This window comes from Eurosta solidaginis, chromosome 2, assembly GCF_040869045.1.
Source record: "Eurosta solidaginis isolate ZX-2024a chromosome 2, ASM4086904v1, whole genome shotgun sequence".
In the NCBI taxonomy this organism is placed as follows: Eukaryota; Metazoa; Arthropoda; class Insecta; order Diptera; family Tephritidae; genus Eurosta; species Eurosta solidaginis.
The window spans coordinates 63,827,990-63,834,281 of record NC_090320.1 but is presented as its reverse complement, the minus strand read 5'-3'; the positions used below and the strand labels follow the sequence as shown (position 1 = coordinate 63,834,281).

The window sequence follows — 6,292 nt, the reverse complement described above, 5'->3', positions numbered from 1 at the left end:
TCTTTAGCTCAAATAAAATTTCATTGAACCACTTTCAATAACTTTTAGTTATTAATAAGGTACATATTTGGCTTGTAAATTAAAAAAAAAACATATACAATTTTACGATGAATTTTGAAGCACCTTGTTATTGTGGCACCAAAAATGGATATTTGAGTTTTATAAGAGTATTGCCAATTAAAAGAAACAATTCGTCTATCGATTTAGGTAGTTATTGATTACGTCACTACTTAGATAAAACTTTTTATCATAAGTGGGCAGTGCCACGCTATCTTATCAAAATCATTAGTTTATCTTATTAAATGCTTAAATACGTCATTATGAGACAAATCTCATTTTATTTTTTTTATTTTTTACCAAAAAATTTTGTTTTTGCATTTTTCAAAAATTTTCGAATTTGACGAATTTTTTTGAAGCACCCTGTATATGTGACATTCATACTTCAAGTAATTGGCTTTCATTTGCATTTACAATTTTAAAAATATCTTCCTTGGTTCAAAAGTTATGATTTTTGTAAAGAAAAAACTCAAAAGGCGCCACTGTGCGTCGATAAAAAATTTTAAAAGTTTGCCGGTGAAGCAAAAATATAACAAACATAAAACAAAATAAACTCTAGAGTTAATTTATTAAAGAAACTATAATATACATAAGATTTTTTTATTTACGTGTCTGAGACTAACAAAATTTATGTGCTTGGAAACAGTGTATACGTATATACATATCTACACACAAACGTAGAAATTACACAAAATATCACGAATAATTGAGATCAGTTGTTTTCAGTTTTCTTTTCATCGTTTCTTTATTTTATGTACATACATATTTATGTGTTTATTTGCCTCCCTCCAAATGAGGCGGCTATACGACATTGAGCAGCTGATGGATAACTGGCTCGTTGGTCTAGGGGTATGATTTCCGCTTAGGGTGCGGGAGGTCCCGGGTTCAAATCCCGGACGAGCCCAAATTGTGTAATTTTTTAAAACAAATTCCTTTTCTATTTGTAATAAATTAACTAAAAAAACTAGTCCATATTTATTGACTCATACCATTACACATATTTGTAGTATTAAAGAAATCGGTCTGATAGTACTCACTCGCTTTGTCATATTTATATTTCAGGTTTACGACACAAATCTTAAATTTAACTCGCAATCCTGTTATTTTTAAAACTTCACCAGACATTTAATTAATTTTAACCTTAATACTTAAGCCGAGTTATTTTACATGTACAGTGAAATTCCCCATTACGGACAGTCCTTATAACCGGACAGCTATAATAACCGGACAAATTTTGGGCACACAGGTTTTTCATTCATTTTTTTCATACAAATATCCTAATAAACGGACACTCTAATAACCGGACGCGGACAAAGTATTTCAAACCATTTTCATAAAAAAATTTCTCATAAACGGACAAAATTCAAAAATATCACAGGCAAGCTTTGTTGTTCATTATAAAAATGAAATAGGTGATTCCCCTTTTAACATGTATGCACACATTCAAGCCGTGTGTTTCAAATTAAGGATATTTATACTCAGTTGAGCAGAGCTCACAGAGTATATTAAGTTTGATCGGTTGGTTGTACAGGTATAAAGGAATCGAGATAGATATAGACTTCCATATATCAAAATCATCAGCGTAGAAAAAAAATTTGATTGAGCCATGTCCGTCCGTCCGTTAACACGATAACTTGAGTAAATTTTGAGGTATCTTGATGAAATGGTGTGTAGGTTCCTGAGCACTCATCTCAGATCGCTATTTAAAATGAACGATATCGGACTATAACCACGCCCACTTTTTCGATATCGAAAATTTCGAAAAACCGAAAAAGTGCGATAATTCATTACCAAAGACAGATGAAGCGATGAAGCTTGGTAGGTGAGTTGAACTTATGACGCAGAATAGAAAATTAGAAAAATTTTGGACAATGGGCGTAGCACCGCCCACTTTTAAAAGAAGATAATTTAAAATTTTGCAAGCTGTAATTTGGCAGTCGTTGAAGATATCATGATGAAATTTGGCAGGAACGTTACTCCTATTACTATATGTACGCTTAAAAAAAATTTGCAAAATCGGAGAAGGACCACGCCCACCTTTAAAAAAAATTTTTTTAAAGTAAAATTTTAACAAAAAATTTAATATCTTTGCAGTATATAAGTTAATTATGTCAACATTCAACTCCAGTAATGATATGGTGCAACAAAATACAAAAATAAAAGAAAATTTCAAAATGGGCGTGGCCCCGCCCTTTTTCATTTAATTTGTCTAGGATACTTTTAATGCCATAAGTCGAACAAAAATTTACCAATCCTTTTGAAATTTGGTGTGGGCATAGATTTTATGACGTTAACTGTTTTCTGTGAAAATTGGCGAAATCGGTAGAAGCCACGCCCAGTTTTTATACACAGTCGTCCGTCTGTCCTTCCGCATGGCCGTTAACACGATAACTTGAGCAACAATGGATATATCTTTACTGAACTTAGTTCCCGTACTTATCTGAACTCACTTTATCTTGGTATAAAAAATGAATGAAATCCGACTATGACCACGCCCACTTTTTCGATATCGAAAATTTCGAAACATGATAAAAAATGCCATAATTCTATACCAAATACGAAAAAAGGGATGAAACATGGTAATTGGATTGGTTTATTGACGCGAAATATAACTTTAGAAATAACTTTGTAAAATGATTGTGACACTTACCATGTTAAGTAGGAGAAAATGAAAAAGTTCTGCAGGTCGAAATAAAAAACCCTTGAAAACTTGGCAGGTATTACATATATAAATAAATTAGCGGTATCCAACAGATGATGTTCTGGGTCACCCTGCTCCACATTTTGGCCGATATTTGGAAAACGCCTTCACATATACAACTACCACCACTCCCTTTTAAAACTCTCATTAATACCTTTAATTTGATACCAATATCGTACAAACACATTCTAGAGTCACCCTCGGACCACCTTTATGGCGATATCTCGAAAAGGCGTCCACCTATAGAACTAAGCCCCACGCCCTTTTAAAATACTCATTAGCACCTTTCATTGGATACCCATATCGTATAAACACATTCTGGAGTCACCCCTGGTCCACCTTTATGGCGATATTTCGAAAAGGCGACCACCTATAGAACGAAGGCCAACTCGCTTTTAAAAATACTCATTAACACCTTTCATGTGATACCCATATCGTACAAACAAAGTCTAGAGTCACCCCTGGTTCACCTTTATTGCGATACCTCGAAAAGGCGTCCACCTATAGAACTAAGGCCCACTCCCTTTTAAAATACTCATTAGCACTTTTCGTTTGATACCCATATTGTACAAACGCATTCTAGAGTCACCCCTGGTCCACCTTTATACCGATATCTCGAAAACGCGACCACCTATACAACTACCACCACTCCCTTTTAAAACCCCCATTAATACCTTTAATTTGATACCCATATCGTACAAACAAATTCTAGGGTCACCTCTGGTCCACCTTTATGGCGATATCTCAAAACGGCGTCCACCTATGGAACTAAGGATCACTCCCTTTTAAAATACTCATTAACACCTTTCTTTTGATACCCATATTGTACAAACAAATTCTAGAGTCAATCTTGATGCACCTTTATGGCTATATCCCTAAATGGCGTCCACCTATAGAACTATGGCCCACCCCTCATAAAATACTCTTTAATGCCTTTCATTTGATACACATGTCATACAAACACATTCCAGGGTTACCCTCGGTTCATTTTCCCGTATGTTGTCACCATAGCTCTCAAATGAGTATGTAATGTTCGGTTACATCCGAACTTAACCTTCGCTTTCTTGTTTTCCATACAGTTTGTTAAGTCAGTTGCATGCGAATGGTTGCGTTCAAAGTTCGTAATAATATGGCGTCGAAAAAGAAGTTACTTTCTATTAAAGAAAAAATGGAAATTATTAATGTTTTCGAAAAAGATAAATTATCAGTACGTGGAGCTGCAAAAATGTAAAGTATAGTGATAATAATAATGTTGCTTTCAAATGCATATCTGGTGAAGTTGCAGATGTAAACCAGGATAGTGTCGAGCAGTTTAGGATAAAACTGCCATCTCTCTTGACCGGTTACAAGCCTCATAACATTTACAACGCAGACGGAAGTGGACTTCCGTGCCTTACCTGACAAAACCCTCGGTCTTAAATCCGAAAAATGCGAGGGCGGTAAACTGTCAAAGGAGAGACTCACAATTTTGTTCTGTGCTAACATGGCTGGAGATAAGGAGCTTCTTTTGGTTATAAGTAAAGCAGCCCGTCCTCGATCTTTTAAACATGTTCCAATCGCAAAACTGCCAGTGGATTGGAAGTCTAATAAAAAAGCATGGATGACTCGAGAAGTAATATGTGAATGGCTGCAGCAGTTCAATCGAAGAATGAAAGCCCAGAATCGAAAAATTATCATGTTTTTAGATAACGCGATGAATTTTCAGAAGAAATAATTGAGCCTATAACATCATATGATGAGGCTTTAAAACTTGTTGCGCGCTTGAAACAATTTCTACAAAATGACTATGTAGCTTTTCAGCGCATTAAAAATATCGAGAGTCACTTTGAAAATGAACATTTTAAATTAAATCAAGCAATGTTTAAGCAATAAAGCATTACCCAATTTTTTCAATCAAACTAGTGTTGAAATGTAAAGACTTGTACAATGTACTTAATCGATATATGTATATGTATTTATATGTAATACGAAAGTATGCAAATATTATTTACTTCCAAAAATTTCTTAAATAAACTATGTACAATACAATTTATATGTGTGGTATATATTTTGTGACTTCATCCCTTATAAGCGGACATCTCCCATAGCCGGACAAAAACACTGCGACGGTGAATGTCCGGTTATAAGGAGTTTCACTGCATATACAACTGATATACGTGCCTCTGTTGGTAATAGTTCATAATTTTTAGATGAATCGGTTGCTATGCATAGTGGACTCACACACTTTTCGGAGAAGTGGAGAATAGTGTAGAGATAGAATGGAGAAACACATTTCAGCTGAAAATGAGTATAATGCATACTGAAATTTAGCAATACTTATTTTCTTTCCAAACATTTCATAAGTGCAGATAGTTACAAATTTAGCCGTCCTTTTAAAGGGGCTGCGAATGGGACTGGGAGTAAGGGATGGAGAAGAATTAAAGGAGCTGGCGAGAAGTGAAACGATGGAAGGAGAGAAAGACTGAGAAAGACATAGTGTTAGAAAAAGATAGACTGATAAGGATATATTGAGCGGGGGAGGGAGAAGGAAAGAGAACTAGAGAGAAAAGAAATACGGAGAGGGAGAAAGTGCCGCAGATAGAGGAGTGAATAAAAGGATAAAGAAAATGGATGCGGGCGCTACCACAACAACATTAACAGGGGGGAGACTGAGAGTAAGACATCAAAAGTTAAAATTTACGCAGATAGACCAAAGTTGGGCAGAGCAACGTGTGCCGAGTCTGCTAGTATGATTACAAAACTCAATGCACGCAGTTAAAATCGTGGTTAAACATAACAGAGTACTGCTTCAGTGCTTCCCTATTATGTTGAACCTCTTCATATAACCCTCAGGGGATTAAATGGCTTAGAATATTCCCACGGTAGGAACGCGGCGTGCAAAGTAGTTGCTTGAATTCAGCTTTGTCTGAATTTGGGTTCACTGAAAAGCTAATAAGACTTTGCCAAATGAAGTTCAACAACACAACCAGCTCTGTACGGATAAGGAAGGACCTTTCCGAGCCATTCGTTCCAACCAAGTATTTAGATCATATAAACCACATTCTATGGCGGCCACCGTGGTGTGATGGTAGCGTGCTCCGCCTACCACACTGTATGCCCTGGGTCAAAATTTTAGAAATAAGGTTTTTCAATAAAAGAAAATTTTTCTAAGCGGGGTCGCCCCTCGGCAGTGTTTGGCAAGTGCTCCGGGTGTATTTCTGCCATGAAAAGCTCTCTGTGAAAACTCATCTGCCTTGCTGATGCCGTTCGGAGTCGGCATAAAACACGTAGGTCCCGTCCAGCCAATTTGTAGGGAAAATCAAGAGAAGCACGAAGCAAGTTGGAAGAGAAGCTCGGCCTTAGATCTCTTCGGAGGTTATCGCGCCTTACATTTATTTATTTATTTATACCACATTCTATGCAAAGATTAATATTCGACAAAATTTCTCCCTCCATCACAGTGGTTGAAATTCAAGTTTACACATTTCCTTTCCTTTACTATACACAAAAAAATTTAGTGTAGTACTTAATATTTTTTAGGGGTAATATCAAAAT

At 35.9% G+C, this 6,292-nt stretch overlaps 1 non-coding gene across 1 annotated transcript; it reads left to right on the top strand.

Annotated features, from left to right (window-relative positions):
• Positions 1-889: 889 nt before the first annotated feature.
• On the top strand, positions 890-961 carry TRNAP-AGG (transfer RNA proline (anticodon AGG)). The gene has a single exon. It is a non-coding gene; the product is annotated as a tRNA-Pro (tRNA).
• Positions 962-6,292: the final 5,331 nt, after the last annotated feature.